This window comes from Patagioenas fasciata, chromosome 15 (genome assembly GCF_037038585.1).
Source record: "Patagioenas fasciata isolate bPatFas1 chromosome 15, bPatFas1.hap1, whole genome shotgun sequence".
Lineage (NCBI taxonomy): Eukaryota > Metazoa > Chordata > Aves > Columbiformes > Columbidae > Patagioenas > Patagioenas fasciata.
This window is the reverse complement of record NC_092534.1, coordinates 17048178-17072578: the sequence shown is the minus strand read 5'-3', so window position 1 is coordinate 17072578 and position 24401 is coordinate 17048178.

The following is a 24401-nucleotide window of genomic DNA, read 5'->3' as shown; positions in this document are numbered from 1 at the left end:
TCCAATGGGCATTTGAAAGTCATCCTTCCTGTGACAAATATATAACATATTACAGCATTTTCTTCTAAGCTGAAGTTACTTTCTTGGCTCTTCATGCTTTTCTTTTTAAATTCCATTAGTTCCAACAGCTTCTGTACCCTGGCCCCAGTCTCACATAGCGATGCAGATACATGGAGGGGATCCCAAGCTGGAAGGAAGGAGCTTGTTCAGTCCACTCCCTTCCTGGGCCGGGTGCTGGGTGCTGGCAGGTGGGGACGGCACCCAGCAATGCATTTCAGGAGCAAGGACAAAGCTCTCTTCTATTTTGGGGGAAAAATGTGTGGAGACCCAGGGCTGGTCGCCCTGCTGGTCTGGCCTTAGACAACTGAAAGGTTTTGACCTAGTTTAATAGGAGCTTACATCCATAATTAGGTTATAATGATTGCATGGGTGATGGATTAGAGCTCAAAGCAGAGATTCTAAAGGAGGCTTAACGTGTAACTCAGAGGAAAGCTTAACCTCTTTCACCCAGTAAAAGCCAGGCCTGGAAGAGTTGTGGGTTGTCTCTAAATGCTGGTGTGAGAGCTGCCCAGGAGTGCATTGGGGTTTATCGCTAGAAGGGCTTTCTCAGACCAGTGGAGCGGTGGACGTCTGCAACAGCCTTTCACGAGAAGCCATCAGCCTGAAAATCTAAGCTTTTACGTTTATTAAAGCTGACAAGAGCAGCTTCCTGTTGTAAAGGAGGCCTTGCACGTGTGCTTTAGGAAGTTATTGAGACACTCCTTAGCCAGAGTATTAGAAATGCAGGGCATCTCCTGTAAATTGTTGTCATGGTTGTTACTGTTGTGTCCACGGGAGGTCGGCACCTTGTTGGCTGGATGTGCTGACAGTGCAAAGAGCGCTCCTGCTTCAGATCGCTTTAATTGGACAAGACAGAGCAAAGGTAGCAAGGAAAACAGCGGCAAAGAGAAGCAAAGCAGTGAAGTGACTTGTGCAAGGTCACCCGGCCGTTCTCGTTTCTGTTTCTGTCTCCCCGTGTGCGGTTTCTGCTCCTGGAATCAAGCGGGTGAGCTGTGCAGGGCACGGCTCCTTTGGTAGGAGTGGGGTGCAGTTTCAGGAGCTGCGGGTGCGCTGCTGCTTCAGAGACAGCGCCTTCCTTGAGACAGAACACGAGCTGTAAAATGAAAGGTGAAGTGGGAAATGGTAAAGGTACTGCAACTTTCACAGTAAAAATCCAGCACTGAACATCAAGAGAACAGAGAACTTGCTGAACAATGGGGAGCTTCCCCTTCTTCTTCTTGTGCGTTTGAACTGGCATGCAAAGGTGAAGTTTGTCTCATATGCCAAATAAGTAACACAGACCATAAAAGTAAAGAATAGAGTAGTTAAGGTAATGTCTCTGATTTTAGCTGAGAAACAACACAGTATAATTGTCCGTGCTCCACCATAAAGAAACTGGCTCCTCTTCTCTTCATCGTTAACATCCTCACTGACCAGCCATCCTCTTTCTCCTCAGCTCTGGACTCCCCCCACACACGAAGAGAACCTTACTCTTTCCAAAATCTTATTTTTAATGAGCTGTAATGGTATAAAGCCTCACAAAATTGGAAGAGAGACTGTTCTTTTATGGAAAGGCACTGTGCCTGGTGAAGGTAACCTGTCTCTGCGGAAGGGGTTGCCCCTCAGCAACCTGCTTGTTGTGCACGAGTTCCTCTTGGTTTAACAAGAAGAATCGATGAGAAAGGCAGCCAGAAGTACCACTGTGTGTCATATTAATTTGAACATTGTTTTCTACAGTTGAAAACTTTATATTCATCAGTAACTTGTTAGATTTATCCCCCTCTCCCCATCCTCCCAGTCTCTGATGCACAGGATTATTAAACTTAATTGGGTTTCTCTGGACACTACTCATTTCTCAACATTTATTGCAATTATACAATACCCATAGCTCATTTATTTTTTGTTTCCTGGTGATTAAAACTTAAGACACTGAAAAATGTTATGTGTGTTTTCCTTTTCATCACTAATCCTTTCCCCTACATTCAAGGTGCATTTTGTGGTTATGAATCATTGAAGTAGCAAAATTCGTAGGCAGAATTAATTTATTGCTAAGTATAGGAAAACCAGAACGCAGGTCAGAAATGGTGACAGTTTTGAGGAAGATATTCTGGGTTTGTTTCAGAGTAAGTTTTCTTAACAGAGGACTCATTTGTTTACGTCTTATCTCAAACCGAAGTACAACTCAGTTACTACAGAGAACCGTGGAGGAGGGAGCCGAGCGCTGTGCGCGTCCACACGGCCTTGTGTCGCCGTTCCCCCGGCTCTGCCTGCTCGGGCATGGGGGATCTCCAGGAGGGTGACCCCGCCGAGGGGGTGACCCCGCCGAGGGGTGACCCTACCGAGGGGTGACCGTACCGAGGGGTGACCCCGCCGAGGGGTGACCGTACCGAGGGGTGACCCCGCCGAGGGGTGACCCTACCAAGGGGTGACCGTACCGAGGGGTGACCTTACCGAGGGGTGACCGTACCGAGGGGTGACCCCGCCGAGGGGTGACCGTACCGAGGGGTGACCCCGCTGGGGCAGTTTGGCTGTTTCGGGGTGCAGAGAATTGTTTTTTTAGTGTCACTTAGCTTCCACGATCATGACTGGTCATACAGACTCTGGAATGTATCCAGGTACCTACGTGGTGCTGAGAACCAGGTAAATTCATGAAAGAAACCATATCCATTGAGGGCTCTGAAGGCCAGAGATTCTGCTGCGGAGCTGCGGCTTTTCCAAGGCTGGGCGGTATTCCCTGCAAGCACCATCACATGCTTTTCCTGTTTTGATCCTCTTTTGAAGCTGCAGGCTATTAGTCACTTCTGAAAAACTGTAGTTATTGAACAGAAATACTGCGTGAGCAACACTGAGTGCTGTGGATCCAGGCCGCCAAGGGAAGGAGGGAGGGAAGGAGGGGAGTGCCGTCCCTCGCCTTCCCCCGCGCTGGCTCGGGGGCTGAGCTTTTGGTGGGACCAGGGGCGCTGTTCTGCCATTCTGATGTCGGGAGGTGTTTGGAGGACCCTTGAGGATCCCATTCTGCACAGGCAACGTGTGTTCCGTGCTGAGATGCTGCTTTGTCGTGTTGGTAGGTGAGTGCTGGAGTGAAGAGGGAATAATTAATGCCATTATAACAACTGGTGGTATTTTTAGCATGAGCGGAGTAGGAGGCACAAATATTTCTTCAGGCAGAAAAACTCTCGATAATACAGCAGAACGTGTGCAACAGGGCAGTGGTATCTTCTCGGGACAATGCAGAGCGTGGTAGTTTGATAGATACTCCAATCGTGTAGAGTCTTTCCCAGCTGAAACAGCAGCAAAGTTATTCAAAGCAAATACACGCAGCAGCTGGACTTCCTTTAGCACTCCGTGAGCTGAGTTCAAGAACCGAGGGGCTGGCCCGCGTCCAGAATAAGGGCTCCTGGTTGCAGTGCCGGCGGAACAGCGGTTGGGAAGTGAAACTGTCCGCTGGTTCACCAGGCTGCTGGCATCGGCCGAAGTGAGCTGAACCAAGGGCGTACGCTGAGGTGGCGCTGTGGGACCTGAGGGTACCGCAGAGACGTGATTTGCCGTGGTCACCTCTTGGAGCGAGGAGCTGCTTTGCAGACAGAGATGGGCCCGTGCTGGGGTGTCTTTCTGGTTCTGCTTGAGGAGCCCAGAAATTCAGTCCGCAAAATGAGCCATCCTTCTTGCTCTGAGTCAATAGAGGAAAAGAAATCAGTATGCAAGACATTTCTCTCTGGACAGATTCATTATCTTCTTCCTCCACTTGTTTCTCTGGTGAAGGATGGATGAAAGCCAAAGCAAATAGCAGCCATCTATTTATAAGTTGGTTTAGGAACCTTGTTTATAAGGAACTGTTACAGGCCGTTCAGTCCAAATCTCACTCACATGGCAGCCAGTGGAAAACACTCCTCTTGACCTGAATTGGAAATGACTCAGGTTGCTCGTGTTTTTATAAGTTCCATAAAACGTTTGCTTTCATCTCACATATTTCTTTGAGTGAGAAAAATAATAAAAAAGTGTTTCATTTCGGTCATGCCTTCCAGCTGAAGTCCGCTAAGTGCTTTAGAACCTGTGTGGATTTAGCTTCACAGCATCCCTTTAATTCGGGTAACGCTCATTTCAGCGTTAGCGATGGGAAGGTGAGAGGAGCCCCTTGACATTCTCAGGCCGAGTGTGTATGAGCACCCATCTCCTCTCCGGCACTGTTCCCACGATGCTGTTTTTCTGCTTAGCTGTAGTGGGCCTCTGGGTTTCCCACTGTAGTGTGAGCGCTGGAAACCGCTGGATGAGGTGTCTCTGGTGACCAGGCCCCAGCTGCACAGACCTCAGCACAACGCGACCGCTGGGTGCCGTCAGGGTCTTGCAAAGAGAGACCATCTGCTCACCTGTGAGGCCAGTTTGCAGGAGATCAAACAGGGGGGTTTGGTGGTTGAAATCAATGACCTTTATGCACCTGCCGAACTTTGAACGTCCGGGGGCGCTGGCGTTTTGGAGGGGATGGGAAAACGTTTGCGTGTCCTGGGAAAAAAAGGCAAAAACCCAACCAAGCGAAACCACCACCAAAGAAAACACAAACACCCCCCAAACCAAACAAAACCCTCAAGGTCGTGGTGGTGTTGTTGTTAAGCTGAAAATAGTAATGAAGCAATTGGTTCTGGTCGGCTGAATAGTTTTTTTCCATTCCAAGATTTTATTGTTAATTCTGAAGTTGTTCTTTTTTTGCTATAAGCAGCAACTTTCTAAATAGAAATTCGTATTGAAAGAAACACAAGTTTTCAAATATGGCAGAATAACCCCTGTCACGTACTGGGCCTTGGGCAGCACGATCGGTCTTGAGCTGCAGTTTCCTCAGCTGGGAATGGGCACATTGGTCTGCAGGCAACACTGCAGCCGCGTGGGAAGGGTTGAGGAGAAGGGAAACAGAAAGGAGTTTTGTCTTGGCTCGTGCTTCGGGATTAAGACACTGTGAACAGTTCAAGTCCTGCAGCACAGGTCTGCAGAGTCCTACAGTGACACTGCTTTCCACGCCGGGAGAGCTGCCGCTTGCAGTGAGGAAAAGAGCCCGTGTGCCACAGCCCAGGAGGGAGCGGGAGGAAAGGGGCAAGCTGGGTGTCCCGCTGGGCGCCGTCCCGCTGGACACGGCGCGGGGGCTCGGCCCCTTCTGCTGAGCTGTGAGAGCTCCCATTACAGGAGTGAAGCACCTGGGAGAGTGGGTGGTGTAATTCTGTGTAACGTTTTAGAACAGAGAAGCAGGACATACTGGTGGATTGCGGTGTATCCGCAGCGTGCGCTGGTGTGCTGTGCAAGAGCGACACAGCCCAGCGGTGACCGGGGCTGCTCTGCTGGGTTCTCACTGCTGAGGCAGGGCGGGAGGCAGAGCTGTGGTTGTGTTTATTTTCCTTCTGTTGAAATGAGAAAAAAAATAAATAAAAAATCCCAAACTAGATGAAAAGAACATCCTAGAAATGATTCAGTAAAGCAGCTTGTGAGGTGGGCTGCAGCGTCACTGTTACGGTTCCGTCCAGTCCCCCTGGGAGCTGTGTCCTTGCAGCAGTGTGTGTGAGCAGCAGATGCTCTGGGTCAGCAGTGAGAATGCTGTCAGTGCAGCGGTGTTTGGGAGGAGGCTGTTTCAGGGTGCTGCCGTCAGCTCCCGTCGAGTGCGCGTCTGCCGTCCTGCTGTTCACCGCCGTTACACCCGCAGTGTTACTGGGAGTGCTGTCCGCGGGGTATCCTCAAGCAAATGAGATTGCAGGCACGTCCTGCGTGTGTGTGTGAGAAACTGACACCTCGCCGCATGATTTTTGAACCTGGGAATTGATTTTAGCCGTGTTGTGTGGAGAGGCGAACATCTCAAGGAGTTTAAATACACTCTTCATGAAAATAGATGCTGATGGAAAACGAAACCTTACAAGTATCCTTTGCATGCTCCCCAGCCATGGGAAATGGGTTACTTACGGGTTATTAAACACGCGTAAAGATCCCAGAGGAAAGGGTGACCTGTGCAGACTGCAGGACGTGTATTTGTGCACTTGATCTGTTAGAAGAATGGAAATAGAGCAGCTGTCATTTAAATATCTTATTCTGTAGAGCTGGATGAAAACCAGAGAGAATGTTATCAAAAAATGTCAAAACAATTTATTTGGCCTTTTTTCCATGAGATTCAAAATCGCAATGGGAAATGGCAAACTTGAGCCCGTTGTAGTTGTTCAAGCAATTACTGCATCTTGCTCGACTGAGTTCAATCAAACTCTTTTTCCCCTAGGAGTTCATTTTTTTTGGCTTGCCAGATTTGTTGCTGGAGGATGGTGCTGTGAGATGGGTCAGACAGACCGCATCAGCCAGGCCTGATCCCCGCGGGCTCTGGGTTTCTCCTGGTGTTTGGTTCCTGTAGCAGGTGATAAGCGAGCAATCTGATTAGAAGGTGATGGGAAACTGAAATACGTTGATATACAAAGCGTTCAAAAAAAGCTAATTGAGAAATAAAAGCGAAAGACAGAAGCCAACTCTTCTCAACGTTGCCACGTACCCTCTAAAACACAGGAGATCTTTGCAGTCCCTCCGGATCTCGTTGGCTCACGGAGGTCGGGTTGGTCGCTGCAGCGCGCGGTTGTACCCACGGGTCGTGGTTTAGCCCCAGCCGCTACCCAGGCCTCGCGCGGCCGCGCGCTCGTTCCCGGTGGGACGGGGAGAGAATCCGAAGGGTAAGAGTGAGAAGACTTGTGGGTTGACAGAAAGGCGGTTTAACAGCTGGAGTGAAAGCGGGGACCGAACATCTCTGTGTCACCAACACTGTCCCCAGCCGGGACTGAGCACCTCTGTCCAGCACTAACCCGAAGCACAGCCCCGTGCAGCCACCAGGGGCAAAATGAACCCTTCCCCAGGTAGAACCAGCACCCCATGTAATTCTTTCCCTGCTGTGCTTTGAGTTCATTGAAGGACCTGCTGTTTAGTGAAAGGCAGTTGATACGTTGTTCTTGTACTTTTATAACTGGGTGAATTCTTTTGAAATACAGCGTGTGTTTCTGAAGGAATTATCTTTAAAATGGCAATACTTATTTAGTCCACCTCTAAATAGCTTTTAGGAAGCCACAGGACATGCCATTCATTTTTGTGCCTTTGTGAAGACGTTGCTGAAGCGACAGCCAGGGTCGCTCTTTCATGTACACTGGCTTCCCCGGGCCTGCTGGCATCAAACAGGCGCTGGTTAATAGCTCTGTCTTTTAAGCTTTAAATAATTCAGTTTCTTGGGCTACTGCATGCACTTCTTAAAACCTGGCAATGCTTGAACCCTGTAGCAAACCTGATATGAAAAGGACACTAAAAAGCTGAATTTGAACAGGACTCCTCATGGCTTGATGGTCAGTTCTGGTTAAAAATACATCTCAAACTGAAGTATTTTCTCTGTTGTCGACTGTTTGGGGTTTATTTTGGATGTGCAGTGCTGTTGCCAAGAAATGAAGCACAAAAGCTAACCCTGAATCTTTGAGAAATGCTTAGAAAAACAAAAGAGTTGCAGTCCCTGCTCACACTGGCGGATGAGTCGCTGCCAAGTCCTTGAGCAGGCGGAGAGGCCCCGCTGAACGAAGTCTCAGCCGGGCTGGTGGGGCTGTTTGGGGGAACACGGCAGCGCCCGGAGCTGGGTCAGTGAGGCCCCGCTCAGCTTTGTCTTTGCAGTGAAGCACACAGCGCGTCTCCTAGGTAGTGCGGTGATCCTGGATAGCTTTGCAGCACAGTACGTTTTCCTGTGCTTAATTATTTAAAGGAGGCTGTATAATGGGTCTCTGGAATTGTGTGACCGACTAATCAATCCATCCACTTCTGCATAATGCATGTGGCATCAATGCTGTTCCATTTCACCATCACTTAGGAAGAACTTGCCAAGCTGCTCATTGCTCCTCCGCAGTGCAAACACAAACACACAGCTTGCAGTGCCATTTGCCTTCTGTGCTTGTTCAGAGCCAGCTGTAAACGTTCCCAACAATTAGCATGTAAAGAAGCAAAAAGAAGTCTCTAAACTCCTCCTTTTGAGCAAGATTGTTCCAGTGCTCCACCTCCAAACCTGAGCGAGGATCCGTGCCCCACCTGTGAACCTGAGCGAGGGTCCGTGCCCCACCTGTGAACCTGAGCGAGGGTCCGTCACCGTCACCGTGCCGTGAGCACCGATATCTTGCCCGCGGATCCTGAAGGTCTTGGTTTGGGTGATTGGTTTTGTGTTCTTTTCCATCCCGTGGTTCCTGTGGTGATGGCAGAAGTTCCCCTTCCCTGAACTGAGGGTAGACCCTGGTTCAGGACAGTGGTTCTAAACTGAACTAGCACTCTTTTGTATCTCCTTGTGTCCTCCTTCTGACACGGAATCTGAAATGTCTTTGTTATGACAAGAAGAAAAAGAAATAGTTAATGATTGAGCTTTTTCCATCTGAGATCATCATCAGCAGTAGAGAAGGTTAGTATTTTGCTATAAGCATGTGGTCAGGACACCAACTGTGTTGTCTTTTTGTGCCCTGGGAAAAGCAAAGGAGGAGAGTATGATTCTGAAACTTAGTGAAGATCATTAATGAGTAACAAAAAAGAGACACATGAAAGAAGTAAAAGGAAAGAAGTGTTATTATTTCCCCAAAGCAAGGGAAGGAGGTCAGAAGGATTTGGAAGAGGGAGGGGGTGTTTTTTATTAGTGGAGTTGTGTGTGGTTGTGTGTTTGTCTTGCTCTTCATGAAGCTGTACTGGAAACGTGTACGTGAATGGGCTTATCTGGACACACAGCACTTGATGCTCGTAAAGTACTGCCCACATTTTGGGTACTTTCTTGTTAGTTTGAAATAGTCCAATCTAGACGGTGTGAAGTATGAACAGATTCCACAGCCTCCATTTCCTTCCGTTGGAAAATGAAAAATCGGAAGATCTGGGTGTCTGGCAGTTGGAGGTTTCTCCGGCGAGCCCTGTCCGCCGGGCCTGGGGCCCAGGGGCCCTCGAGAGCCGGGGCCCGGCTGCTGTCACCACAGCCCGTGGCACTGGGCACCGTGGCGGCCTCAGGGGCTTCTGTGGCTGTAAATGCCCGCTCACGTAGTGAGCGCTTGAACGGCATCTCCGTGTTCCCAGGTAGACAGGGCTTGCTTTGCTGTTCTGTACGAGCCTTTGTGTGAGGATGGAGTGGTTCTGTTTGAAAATGCCTTAATTTTTATTGCCTTGAAAGCAGAGCAGTGAGAGGAAGGTGAAGGACTGTATTGTGTTACTCCTGCTCAGAGAAACCTTTTTGCTCTAAGTTACAGTACAAGTACAGTATTGCTGTTCTTCTATGGTCTAGTGACATATGTTAAAAGCTTGTTACTATCACTAGATGCTCTAGCTGGCCTATACTAACAACAGGTCCGTTTATAAGACCTCATTATTTTTTGAATGCTGTACCAAAGCTGTACTCAGGAGTGGGAGGAAAAACGTAGAGAGGCATGAAAGCCAGGATGGTTCATTTTTATGGAATCCTGGTTTTCCTTCTTCAGGTACCGCTCATCACGTTTGTGTGCATGTTTGTGCTCTTTGCTGGGCACCAAACGTTGTGCCTTTCACGTGGAAAATCGCTGCTGTGGAGGTCACTAGAAAGGTCAGAAAGGTTGGAAGAGGAGCTCGATCCCCACGATCTGCCTCTGCACGTGGTGGGTCAGACTCTCAGAGCAGCTCCGCTCCGTTCAGCGTGTGCCCCTTTTCACCAGCGGCCAGATCCACGTCCTGCTCAGTGTGGCGCACAGAGACTGGAACCAACACGCGAGTGAAGGAGGGCGCGGGAGAAGTTCCAGCTGGGCTGGCTGCCTGGGCTGGGCAGCAGGACGGTGCGGTTCCACTTTACAGACCTGGCTGCGAGGCCCACACCAGCCTGCCGTCGTTACCCATTGGTATTCCAGTGCTGCCTTACATGTTGTGTGCCTTTATTCACAAAGAAGTTAGGCAACTGTGTGAATATACACGGCAGGGGAAAATGCTGAGCTGCAGTTTTTACTGTTTGTCACAATATTTGGGTTGTAGCTCAATAGCTTTTCTGTTGTACTGGAAAATTCCCTCTTTATAAGAGAGCACAAATTGCAAAAGCAGCTTGTTGGGAATATACTTTGTTTACACACGACCAGCATTATTCTTCCGGATACAAGCTGGGAGAGGTCTCTCATTTCAAGATGTACATTTAGGGTTGGGACAGAGAGTTTTCACAGCGCTGTGACGTTAATACCTCTCCGTGACAGAGTGTTTTACTGCTTGCTCTCTGTAATAGTTTCTTTCATTGCCACTTATGTCCTTTGCAGAGAAGGAAATTCACCTCTAGGTGACAGTACACTTGGAGTGTCACCGGCCTTCACATCGCCTATTAAAAAAGATAATTGTGAGGAGCAGATCAGACCCCAAGGAAGCCTCAGAACTGAACTCGTTTAAGGGAGGAAGCCAGAGCTGTCAGAACTCTGACTTCCTAATTCCTAAAGAGATGTTAATTCACTTGGCTGCGGGATCTACTGGGAGTAGAAATGAAACTCGGCTCGTGTGACCTCTGGTGTCAATCATTGTGGGAGGCATCTGCATTTAGATTGTCATGCACAAGCTTGCTTTACTTTCTGAAGCATGAAATCGCCTTTCAGATGAAGGCAGAAATATAACCCCTCACTCTTGAGAGATGGAGCAGTTGTGTCTGAGGCTTCAGTTACCCAGAGAAGCGTTTAAACACGATATCCTGACCTCAGCCCGTCTCTAGGAAGTGGTCTGCTTTCAAGTGCAAGTTACACCGTTGTTCTTAAAGAGATCTGTTACTATTTTGTATCATTTTATGACCTCTAATTTTCCATCTCTAAGCCAAAGGGAGGTTTATTAGTGATTCCGACACTGTCAACAGCACTTGGCCCGTAGTGTCCCCCATATCATTGTCCTTTAGGCTTGTTTATATGGAGCGACATGAGCCCAGCAGCATTGTGCCAGGAGGCTCTTTGCGATACCACAAGCTCAGAAGACAGAATTGCTCTCTCTGTCCCTAGAAATTTAGCAGAACTTAGAAGGGCTGTGGGTGTACTTAGAAGTTGAAGCCTTCAAGAAAATTTGTTCTTTATTCTTCAAACCAGAAGCCGCTTGGCGTGATCTGTTTTCCTTTTCTGATACTCAACAGGATATGAACATAGGCAAGCATAATCCTTTCTTTGCAAAGACAGCATGAAAGAATATGAGGCAGAAGAAGGATCTAGGCTGGGACTCAGTTTTATTTCTTCCTGCGAATGCAATGTCTGTCCAGGCCGGTTCTGTGAGCGGCTTTTCCACCATGCTGCTCTGCAGTTCCTCTCTGCGAGGCCGCGTTGGTGCCAGGTGCGGGCTGTCCTGCGGCTCTGCCACACGTGTTTTGGCAGCTCTCGCCACATTCCTGCGCTGTTAGCACAACTCTTGTCTCCTTGGCATCATGAAGGTGCTAGCCCGCTCCCAGCTGCCCTTAGATAGTCTGTGTGTCTTGGCCTGCTATCCGTCAGTGTTAGTGCGACTCCATGTTCTACATCTTTTTACAAAAGCCCTGTTGTTCCTACTCAGGTAGTCTTGGTTGTATGCTTATTAGCACATTAAATAACCTGCTTAAAATGTCACCTGAAGCAGCGCAGGAAATCATCAGGACCAGCGGTGAGTTTAGCCGAGGCACCTTGGACTTGTCTGATCCGCCTCGTGTCGAACGCGTTCCACAGACACTTCAGCAAAGCATCAAAGCAGCGCTTTGCCGTGAGCCTCCGCGCCCTGCAGAGCCCAGGGGCGGAGAGCAGCGAGCCCCGTGCTGCAGAGACAGCTCCGCTCCTCACTGAGCGACGCGTCCGGCGTCTCTTGCTGCTCACGGTTTTAAGCAGCAGGAATCCTTCAGCCAGCCCCCAGGAGTCAAGCTGTTGACCCTGTTGATCTCTTTGGTACTTCAGCGTCGTCTGCTTGGGTTTTTTTCCTCCAGGAGAACATCTGTACATCTTGGCCAGCAGAAAATCACAAGAGCAAAAGTAACTCGTCTTCTCAGTAGGTAGGATGTCTTTCATCATTTGAAACAAAGTGGTTTTTGTTTAAACCGGTACCTGAACTGGAAACTGAACAGGTCATGAAGACGGTTTGTCTGCAGAAAGCTGTGTGAACAGCCCCTCTTGTCGCATCTGCTGTTACCAGCCAGGGCGAGGAGGGCTGCGCGTTGTGCTGCAGCTCGCTCTGGGGGAGACGGCTGGGCTGTGAGGCCGGAGAGATGAAGGCTTAGATAAACCTAGAAACACGTATGGATAAATGTGTGACTTCAGCGTACAGTTTGCCTCCTCTTCTGTGCGCGCTGGGATATGTGGATCTGGCCTTTCATGATGCTGTTGCTGGCTGCAACAGACCTCAGTTTCACAGCCTCATCTACGTACTCACGGCACAGCCTGTGCCATATTCATGTGTTCTTCAGGTTCAGTACGCTGGGAATAAACCTCAAAGCCAAGCCATTTTTCTTAAAAGGCCATTAAAGCTTTCCAGAGGGCAGAACGGTTCGATAGGGTTCATGTGGTGAGTGAAGCGGTGCCACGCTGTGGTTGGTGTCAGTTGGTAGCACGGGCCGCTTCTGTGTGGTCCGCGTGGTCTCCTGCACGTTGCTCTGTCCGTACCAGTGTCGCACCGCTCTGCCTTCTTCGTTACGCTTCTCCCGAGGTTTTAGGACAAATAACCATGTCCTTCCCCGCCCCCCCCCTTTCCTTTGACCCAAGACATGACAGGATTCTCAAGAGTATTTAGTCACAGGAACATATTCAATGTGAGTCCTGGTGTTTTGGATACATTTCACTGCTTTCTGCGAGTCAAGGGGTGGAATTTGCCTTTGGATATATGTATGTGAGCACCAAAGGAATAAAGGAGTGCATTTAAGAGAACTTAATTAAAAGTTTGAAAGAGAGACTCCTAGGGCAGTAGGAAACCTATTGATTTCAGCAGATCAGCAAAACCTCAGCCTAACAGGTAATTAACTCAGAAAACTGACCTAATTTCTACAGCGCTTGCTTGATGATCATATGTGGTGTTTCCTTGTTGTAGTTTCAGAGGCGCTTGGTGTCGTTGGTGCTGATTGGGTTTCCATTGCTCAGGTCTTTCTGATTCTTTGTTTTTCAAAGCTGAAGTGTGAACGAGAAGTTCAGGAATTTCATCGTTAAAGCTGCACATGTAAAGGAATTGACACCTAGAAAAATAAGCGGAGTTAAACAGGATTTGACAGGTTGCAGAAAAGAAAGAGTGAAGGAGATGGGAACAATGAGCAGCAACTAATTATTATTTCACTGGTCACCACAACGCATTAAAAACTTCTAAAGGCTGTGAAATTAATTGCATGCAGAACAGCACTCAAGGTGCTTCATATTTTGTCTCCCTGGGACAATTTGCTGGAGACATCGTTTGAACTGCAAATACAAAGCGGGACGGATGGGGCTCTCTGGCTGTGTCATTCTTCATTTTAATGAGGAAAAATGTCACCCAGAGCAGTGTGGACTGGAAATATTATCGTGCGCTTCAGTTTTGTGTCACAGTCAGGGTGTTTCTTAAAAGAGCCCTAATGATTCTAAATTCTAGACCTTGTTGACAAGACATCTGCTTACTTGGCCTGTGGTTTGTGTCTCATCTATAAGCTCATTATCATATATATTAAAAGAAACCTATTAAAATATTTGCATGTTAGAATGGATGATAAAACCCCCCTACCCATCTTCCAGAAACTTGTTCTTTTTGCCTTGCAATCGTTACACTAGGGAGAGAGAAATATTTCAGTTCTTTTCAAACCATTTAACATTTGGGTAATTCTTATAATTACTTTTCTCTTTAATTGTTGAAGCTGGAAGGCTTATATAATATTACTTTTAAACTTCGTAGTTCGATGTAAATAATCTTCTGTGTCCCCTCAGGGCTCTCAGCTGGGTGCTGTCACCCTCAGGGTGCTCGTGCTTCCTTTTGGTCCTGGTTGTGATTTTCTCTTCTCCTCTCTCCTGCCTCTTCAGCTCTGTAGCTGCACGTGCAGTGGCTGCTCTGGCCCTCGAAGCCACGCTGGTTGGTTGTTTAAACAAATCGCAACGAGATGAAAAGAACAGATGATGGCAGAGATGTACTGAAGTCTGATCTAGAAGCTCCTCAGGCTCTTGGGAGCTCTCACCGTCTCCGATCTCCCACCTGGACCTGTGGCTCTGAGACCTCCAGTGCCAGCCCTTCTGCTCTGGCCCAGGGTTCCCTGTCACTCCTCTTCCAGTCTCCTCTCTTAAAAAACCATTACTGTGGCAGTTCTTGAAACATCCTTAGTACCTTCCCACGCATTTAAACCATTTTGTTGCATATCAAAAGCAGCTGTATAGGGAAAGGAAGCAGCTCCTGCTGCTTTTCAAAAGCGGTATGCATAACATCACAGCTGGAAATAACATGTTTCATGAACTCGATTAATCCCTTCTTGTGTGTGGTATAGATCCCGCTTCCTCGCTGCATGGCCTGCACATGCAGTTTTGGGGGCCTCATCCTGCCAGGTCCTGCACAAGGTGCAGAGTAAGGATTTCATTAAAAGCAAAACCACTACACGTCCTCTGCTGCCGAGCAGGGGGAAGCAATAAGGACAATGGTGGGGATCACTAAAAATACTTCCTGCCTGCTGGAATTATTAGGTACTTGTGGTACCTACTACGCTATTTCAAAATCACAATTATAACCCACGCAAAGCAGAAAGTGATCGTCTCACGTACAGCAGCATGATCTGCTTGTTGTGTAACAGCTGGTGGAGGACAATCTTCCATGGCTTCCCTTTCACGTTGGTTTTCTGCTCAGACAATGGATTTCGTTGCCGATTTTAATGAACCGCCAACTTTTGTTGTTGTTGTTGTTGTTGTTGCTGTTGCTGTTGCTGTTGTGTTCGGTCAGTGGGCAGCTGCCCCGGCCCTGTTCTGAGTGTCGGAGTCACTCAGCCCTCAGCGTGCTGGTGCTCACCAGCAGAGGAAAATGAGCTATGTGAGCACCTTGAATGGTTGAAATCTGTAGGAGTGAGATGTTTGTGACCGAGTTGCTGCTGTCACGTAGGACGAGGATCAGTAAAGCCCAGATGGAGCCGTGTGCCAGTCTGACCGTGCTGCGGGCTGTCTGCATGGATCTGCTCTATTGAAAGCCAGGGAAGCTGTTCCCTGTTTCTCATCTGACAAAACGTGGCTGTCGATTTAGATGCCTAAACATCTAGTCCTGTGATGAACGTTAAACACTGAACTACAAAACCTTGAGTAACTGTCCTAATTGTGTACAGTGCGTGCAACAGGATTAGTTTAATGAATGTAGCGCTTACATGATGGTCAGAAGCCCGTTGTGGTTGTTACTGTACAGACCCACAGCAAGACGCCCTTGTGCTGCAAGCTGAAATACCTGAGAAGTTAAAGAGGTGGGAACGTTGTTTGAACAATGAGGGAACTAAAGCACACTCATTAAATATATTGAAGCACACTCATTAAATATATTGAAGCACACTCGTTAAATATATCGAAGCACACCCATTAAATATCTCGAAGCACACCCATTAGGTATTTCGCCCACATCACACAGGCGGTCTGTGGTGGGGCTGGAAAATGCTTCTGTTTTTAGTCTTGTGCCTGGATTGACCAGCAAGGCTGTGGGACAACCCAGCAGATCCATAGCCCAATGACAGTTACCGATTACCAAAAAGAGCTGTTGTGCTTTATGAAGTGCTGGAGTATTTAATCTTTTCATGTCTGTTGTGGTGCCCTTCCCTCTCAGCATGAGAGAGAAAGGGAGCAAGATGGTGCAGATAGCAGTGTCCTCATTAATGAGAAGTTCAGCCAAGCGTGTGCGAGTTCTTCTGTCACTCTGCGCTGCGGTTATCTGCGGAACAGGAATAGAAAACGAGTATCTAATCGTTAGAGAGGGCTGTTGAAGATTACTTCAGCCGCTACCCTGCCTCAGTTCAGCTGTGTGTTCCAGTCCGGGCTGTACTGTGCTGTCCCGCAGAGCCGCTGCCCCATCCGGATCATCCTCTGCCCCGCACAGACTGGCAGGACGTCCTTGCTGGGCCATGGAGAGGTCGCAGGGCCTGGCTGGCTCCTGGCGTGCACATCCCAGCCGTCGAGCAGTCCAGGCAGCGAGAAGGAGAAACTGCTTGTTATGAAGCGAAAGAAGATCTGAGAAGTGTGCTGTGCACTACTGGCCAATTGCAGTATTTCAGGCTGTTGCAGTGGGATTTGTCTCAACTGAACACAAAGTGCCTCTGGCTGCTCCGCTTCATTAGGTATCTACACACAGTCTGGATGATATTCCTAATGGATCAAGGTTGATCCTTTCTAACTGCAGAGGAAACTTGATTTGCTTTCATGTGTGTACTTTTGCACTCAAAGTGCTGTCTTTCCTCTTCCCCAAATAAAGGCAGAGTAACGCAAATAGCTGCCAGTTACCAGGTATGAAGAGCAGGTGTGGAACAGTTATTGCAGCAGTTCCTGGTCACAGCACTGCCCCAGGAGACGGGTCCTGGGGAACGGCTGCGCCGCTCCGGGTGCTGAGGGATCCAGCACTCCATGCTGTACGGGATGTTCATGGCATCGGTCTCTAGGGCAGTGTGTGAATTAGCAGAAGGATCGTGTGTGTACCTGTCCTTGCTGTTAATTACCTTGCCATTGGATAAAGCAAAGCAACCGAACATGGCCTTAGGCAATATTCAGACTAGCTGGAACATAAGGTTAAAGGTTGCTAATCTGTTTTACGATGGATAGGCCCAGCAGTGCTGGGGCTGGGGGAGGGAGGCGGGGAGTAGTTCTTTATAAATCATTATTTTTTGTTATCCTATGGCTCGAAGCTGGTCAGAGTGCAAAGTGACTGTGAGCTGGAGCCCGGCCCTGGCGCCCGCCCCCAGCGGCCCCCGCTCGCTGGAGAGCAGGACTGGGGTCCTGGTGGAGCAGGACCATGTGCTGGCCCTCTGCGTGTTTTCCTGATAAGTGTCTGTTGCGGCTGCTTTTCTCTTTATCAGCCGGAAAGGTAAATTATTCACAAGCAATTTCACTCTAAAGAGCTCTCATGTACGTGTTGAAAATAGAACACACTTTAATGAAAGTGAAATCTTGTTTTTAATTTATACAAGGGTTAGTGCTTCTGCTCCTAAGAGATGGCTTTGAATTGCTGTGAGAAGGTTACCTTGTAATGTACCTTTATCTGATGGCTGGGCCCTTTCCAACCACTCTTTCCAGCTCAGTAATTTCTGTGTACGAATACCGTGCTATCGAAATATTGTCTGTTTAAAGACTTTGTTTGGTTGTGGGTTTTGTGTTTGGTTTTGGGTTTTTGTGGGTTTTTTGAATTCTTCGGTCTTTCCTTTATGTGAAGACCTGTAGAGCAGAACCTCAGCAGAAATAACCACGCAGAGACCCTGGGCTCTGGTGGTGAAGATACCTGAGCTCGAAGGGGGGAGGCTCAGCTGAGGAACACACGGCAGCATCTGCTGCTCAGAGCCGCCTGCCCGCCCTGCGCAGCGTCCCTCGGTCCCCTCCTGCCCCGCTCTCTCCTTCTCTTTCCATGAGCAGTGCTTATCTGGTGATATTGAGAGCCCAGCGAATGAAGTCTTGTGAGCAGCATGGAGACAGGAGCATCGTTCAGGTCACCCCGTGACCGTCGGCCGTGAGCAGCCCTGGGAAAATGTGCACATTTTGTTAAATGCTGCTATTTATTTCAGTGCATTTATTGCAATAAAACGTCAATGACATTATAATTAAGAGATTAAATTTTTTATACTGCAAAGCAGAAATATTTATGAAGGAGGTCATCAGAGGCAGAATATTAAAACAGAACAGGTGTTTTTACAGAAACACAAATAAAATGTCTAAGAGCAAACATTAAAAAATCAATTATTAATCCTGGTTCTTTTCATTCCTGTTCAACTGCATTCCGAAGATTTTGTGTCTAACAAAGTCTATGGATCTGCAATATTGTCTTCTCGCTTGGTCTTCCTATTTATATCCTGTGGGACAGCTGGATAGATTATTTGCAACCAAACTGATAGGAAGGTTGTAAACTAAGGGAGTCAAATGTCTGAATTAATTCTTTGCCATTTCCTTGGCATGAGCCGGTTTTCCCTCCTAGTGTTAGTATTTCATGACCATTGATGGCACCACCTGCAGGAGTTCATTGCGCAGGCGGTGGTGGTGTGAGCCGGCCTGGCGCGTTCCGTCGTTAGAAGGGGTCTCAGTGCCGCGTGTCCCCTGAGCCGCAGGAGGTGTCTGAGGGGCTGCGCTGTGCGCCTGCTGCTTCACCACTGCTCGCACTGCCTGTTCTTCTCTGTGCTGGCCGATCTGCAAACCTCCGCCGCCTTCATTTTTATGTCCGCTCCTAACGCTTTCTAGGCCCTTGACTTACTGCAGTCTGTAGTTTTCCTTCAGCTCAGGTCCTTTCTGGTGATTTGTCTTAAAGTTTGTCCCTACTGCTTTTTGGAACTCTGGAGGTTTATTACAGCGAGCTGTAAATTACATATTATTTATGGCTTGCTCACATCTGTGATGAGAAAATGTTGCTGTTGGCTCCACTGAAGAATGACTGGGTTGTAATAGGATTCATGTCACAAAATCTGTGCTACATTTTTGGAGAGAAAAATTGTGTTTAATTGTTTTGCAGTTTCGCAGGTGTCTCCAGCTCTGAGAACGGAGCCACCTCTGCAGCGAGTGTTCAGCATCGGTGCCATCAGCTGTGCTGACCTTGTCTGAGTCACAGTGGGCGGCGACAAGGCAAGAGTGCAATCATAGTCATTAGCAAGAGGGAGGGAGATGTTTTGCTTTCTGTAGCTCTGAGAACAAATGGCAGGGAAGTCCACATTTTCCTTGCTGAAGAGAAGTGTGATGTGGTGAGAAGATCCATGTTGCTACAACCTGCCAAAAGAGGTTGGGGAGGTCGTTCCCTGTACGGGAGGGACTGAGCACCTGGCAGCGCTGAGCAGGTGTCAGCACTCAGCGCTGGAGGCTCTGACGGTGCAGGAAGCACCTGGGCTGCAGGGAGAGAGCTTTTATTGCTGCAGGTGGATCCGGGTGTCTTGTTAGAGGTATCGGGCTGTGAGAAGACGTTTGTGCCTGGTCCAACTGAAAACACCTTTCTTAGTGTGGAAATTGCTTCAGGCTCGAAAGGACCAAGTACCCATCCCTGCAGCAAAGAGAAGTGGAGTAACCTGGAGACGTGCACACCTGGGATGTAGTCGGACTAGCAGAGTGGATTGGAAACACCTGCTTACAAGAGGTGAGGGTAACAAAGGAGCCAGCCTGCTTGGGAAGGAAGAAGGGTGTCTGCCTGTAGAGCTCTTCTGTGTTGCTCTGGATCAAAGGAATCGGATGGATGCTGATGCGGGGAGTGGTTGGTCCGAAGGTGAGTGAGTTGCTACTGCTATTGTAATAACTCTCCCGCCCCACAAAGGGGAGGGTGGTGGCGGCTGATAGCGTGGTGCAGTAGGGACCGAGGCTGAGTGCTTGAGAAAGATGAGTTTGCTCCCACCTTGGTACCGGCTTATGGAGTGGAGCCTTCCCTGAGGGTGACCTCTCACTTGATCTGGACTTGGTCCGTTTCTTCTGCCCTTTATATAAAGCTAAAAACACAAGATGAAAAGCTTATCTGAAGGCTTTGTTCCCGCAGTCTAACTCTGATTTCCTGCCAAATGTTTCTGAAGCGGTAAGAGTATGCAGGAAAACTCGTCTTTACTATTCCTTCACACCGATGGCAGTGTTACCATCGCAAACTCAGTGTGCCAGGTAAATAGGTTCTGTTTCATTGATCTGTCATCCTGTTCTGCTGTAATCAACTGCCAAGTGACTTTGTTTTCCCACTCCAGACTCCTAATGGAGATATTCATGTTCTTTCCACCAACTGTTGCGGAACTCGGTGGGTGAACTTGGCTGGCAGTGTCCGTTTGGTTGCAGTGGAGCCAGACTCCACATTTGCTGGTGCTCTGGTAATTGGGGCACTTGTGTTTTTTCTGTTTCCAGGCTTCACAAACAATTGAAGGAACCGTAGTGGATGCTTTTCATGCTGTCTGGTGCTTAAAAGAGTGAGGGAAGGAAATAAACTGATTAAAACACATTTATTCTTTGTGATGTAAATTTGATTGCTTAATTCCAGGTACAAAAGTGGCTGGCGGGTTTGTCTGCCAGATCCGCTAATATTGCGGTACATGAAAATAATGAGCTCCTCGTATATGAGCGCCTCAGTAACTCGAACGGTGGAAGAAGTTAGTTGGAGCTCTTTGATTAGAGACTCAAAACTCCATATCCAGCGCTTGCTATGATACCAATCTTGTCTTCATCTCAAGTCAGCAAAGGAACTGCGTATTGGTTAAGGATCTTGCTGTGGATAACGTGAGCAAAACTTTTGTATTGGTTCAGTCAAAGAGCCTCTCATGGTTTCCGAAGCCGCCGTGTGCTAGGCGCGGATGGGGTGCGATGAGCATTGCTCACCTTGTAGCAGTGTAGTTACTGAATCTTTTGGTAAGAGTAATATAGCAAAGATGCTCACTCTGATATAATAGGCTATAGTTTTATAATTACACAACATTATTCTGATTTTTCTTTCATCTTGCCTCTGGCTTTTTAAAGTTCAGAAGTTACCATGCCAGAAAGAATATCCTGCTCTTCCCCCCTCCCCAGTCCGCTGCTGTTTTAAGTGCAGCTGTGCTTCTAATTACCCAGCCTGAAAAATGTTCTTCCTTGTGACATTTTGGATCATGTCTTGCTGAGTAATCCAATACAGGGAAGTCTGTTGTGCAATACAAAGTACTGAAGTCACCCCTCTGAACCCCAGCGACAGAATAGCGATGTTAGAGTGACGCTGCGGTGCACGGTGTTCACCAACGTGAATGGGAATAGGGCTGAAATCAGTGCAGCTCCAGTGCGTGCCTTCGCTAATGCTGCTGCTCCTCTGCCCCTTGTTGTTAATGCAAAGGGCTCTGCTGGCTGCTTGAACCTATTGAGTGCTAAACTTAGGTGGTAATTTCTCTGCTGAAGGAGTCTCGCGTTAGAAACGTCGCAAGCAGTCAGAGTGAACTCTTCGTGCGTGCAGCCCCGTGCTGCGTTCGCACAGCGCGTTCTGAGAGCGGCGCGCGCTCTGGGAGCAGGAAGGGCTGTTTCCGATGCCTTAACAGGCGAACCTTGTCAGAGGTGCTGCTTTGGCAGAAAATACCGCACGATCTAAGTAGCCAAGAATTATCTAACGTATAGATTGGCTGATTGTAAGCACAACCTCATAGAGATCGCTGCAAAGGGAGAGTCTGCTGGCTCCCTTGCGGAGAGCTGACGCTGAGGGGCGTCCTGGTCAGTCCTGGTTTGCTGGGGTGGGATGCGGCCCGCGCTGTGTCCGGTGGGCAGTTACGGGTTCCTAGGAATTGTCGTCTGGCTTCTCCAAGATGTGACTTTGTTTTCCTTCCGGGCCCGCTGGGCTGCCTGTGCTCTTCTGCAGCTGGAGGCGTTCGTAGCCCTCGGCAGGCGGTTGGTGTCGGTAGAGCGTGTTCATCGTGCTTGGGGGTTTTTGATGAGGACTTTTTAGAAAAGAAAAAACCACCAACCCCCTCACTGTTGTGTGTGATTTATGGTGTCAGAAGAGCTGATTAAAAATAATAGGGAGGAAACTACCGAGAAGAGGATAATTGGAATTGAATCCAAATGGAAGTCTCAGGTTTGGCCGTTCTTCTACTGTCTCCTGAAGTTTGGAGCTCTCATCGTAGGATGAAATTCATTTTATAATATGCGTAAATGGCAACACAGAATCCAAAGCCACGGGAGTGCAGGTTTAGTGTAGAACTCCTGTGGCTCGTGTCGCTGCGTAACGGCAGCCTCGTCAGTGTGGGGTTTTGTAGGTGTCCAAATACTTCTTTTTGAAATTGCGTAGTTAAAAAATAGAATTTTACAGCAGTTTTGTACTTTGTAAGAGCAATCTAAATATTATCCTAGGAAAACTTTCCTATATCATTAGCAATAGCAGCTCTCACTGTCGCTTGTTTCAATTCCAATATGATTTCACTGTTTGTTGTCATTGTAAACCTCTTAGGTTCGGTATGAAGTGCAAACTCGTGGTTTGTGGCCTGAAAAGAAGACAAGGTTCTACTCGTGTGGTTCTGAAGGGTCTATTTTAGATGTTTTATGAACAGAGGAAACGATATTTAACAGTGCTAGTAAAACACGCTGAGAAGCTCCTGGGCACGCAGACAGCGTGCCACCCGTTAGAAATACCTTCCCGAGACGTGTTTCGGAAGAGAGAGCGGTGTGGACTCCTCCGTAGTGAAACGAGGAGGCTCTTGTGTAAATGATCCAGCTGGCACCTGGATCAGCTCTGGGTGAGAACCTTGCACTAGGAATTGTGGGTTCCACACGGGTGGGTGACCGCCTTGTGTCAGCCACAACTGTTGCACTTCTTGCCCCAAATCTATAGAAAAATGAGGTTAAATACTACCTTGAAATATTTGTCTTGCTCTTCAGAACTGTGGATGAGCTGGTATTTAAAAACTAAGTGGTTGTGAGTGTGTTCTTTGCTTTGTGTTGGTGTTTGGGTTGTTTTAGTAGCCCTGAAGTCCCCAGCAATGCATTCAGAGTGCAAATGAATCAAGGCTCCTGTGGATAAAATATTGTGTGATCGTGTAATTAAAACCATTCATATATACAGTGGGGCCAAATGGAAGTTGCATGGGCAGTTCTAATTCTGGTAATTCTTAATTTTGGAGTGCTTGGCTTAGCAATAGAATGCTGTTTTATTGTAGTTCTTGGATGTAATTGAAAATATACTGGGAGATGAACAAGTGAAGTAGGAAACAGCACTGAAGATAATTACAAGCAGATCTTCATTTCAAGCAGAGAAGTTAATCTTCCTTTGGGCTCGTGGGCCTGTTTTAACGGTAATTAGCTGTAGACCCCGTGGCTCTGACTCCCAGCCCCAGCTCAGAGCTCTGTCCCAATAAAGGGGACGCGCAGGCCTGTGACGGAGGAGCTGCTGGGGGCGCGGGGAGCAGGCTGGTTCAGCTGGGCGCTGCTTCCTTCGCAAGGACGTGTCCCGCTGACCTTCCAGTGACGAGAAGAACCACTAAAGCAATTTAATTCATGTGGACGGATGATTTATGTTAGTCCACTTTCTTTCCTTTTTCTTTACGTTGTCTTTTATTTGCCAAAGTATACGGTCATAGCTGAATTCAGCCTGGCAGAGCTGTAAAATAAATTGATTTGGTTTCTCCTTTACCTTTTTCCACGCTCTGGGTGCTGGTGTTCAGCCCCTCGGTTTCCCGCACTCTGGCGGACCCGCGTTGCCAGAGGTGACTCACGCTGCCGTGTCCGTTTGTCACCACTCTGGTGCAGACGGTCATTTCCATCTCCTCTTGTTCAAAAGCAGGTCCTGTCTTCCAGGAGCAGACCCTTGGTGGTTTTTAACGTGTTCATTTCCTTTGCCTCTAAGGCTCAAGCGCCCTTCCAGTAGAGTCTCCTGAGCACACCTGGGGGGAAGGCTCTGGCCACCCTTGCTGCTGCAGAGAGGAAGTTCAGGGATTTGCAGTAGCCAGGAAGGGTTCTCATGTCTGACAGCACCTTGCCGGCTCATTTCAAATGGTCAAATCCAGCCCTTTCGCAAACTGGCCGGACCAAACAACGAGGGGAGAGTACATAGTGGTCCTGGGCCGACCTGTGTTATCAGTGGCTGCCAAGCCCTGCCGGAGGACTCGGAAAAATCCATCAGCCTCATTTTAGGACTAGATAAGTGTAACTACTGCTGTGTTTATCCAGTCCTATAATGACATTTGGCCTCTTGAAGGCCACTGTGAGGCTGATGCGGCCCCCGGTGATGGTGAGTTGGGCACCCCGATCTAGAAGATGAGTCCCTCTGAAGTGTGTGGGTAGAATTGTGGTCATTTCTCAGAGCTCTGTTTGAACTCAATGGTGCCTCTGGGAGCAGAGCGTGAAATCTCGGTCGGTCGGGATTGACGCTCTGATGCCGTGTGTTGTTTGACTTCTTCCAGTAGCTTCATACAAAGCCCTTGGGTATAACTGGATCAGTTCTCAGGTGAGCAGGACATGGACACGAGACCCGGGTTCTCACTCCACTTCAGGCTGGGAGTTCAGATGCTGCTCCTTGGACCTGGCCCAGTCCTCTCAAGTCCCTTGGAGTTCGGGGAAGCTGTGAAGCGCTCCGGGGTTTGCCAGGGTGTCATCCAGCGCTCCCTGAGCACCTGGCCCTGGAGGGCTCTTATTGTAGATTAAAAAGTAATACGTTTAAAATTCAAACTGTCAAAACTCCCTCTTTAATATACTTTAGGTTAGGGCCTTTCCTACTGCTGGCATGCTGCTAGCTTTTCAGTAAATCTGTTACCCGAGTAGTTAATGCAAATATCTAGCTTAATGTAAATCATTTTCCTTTAAGCAACGTGG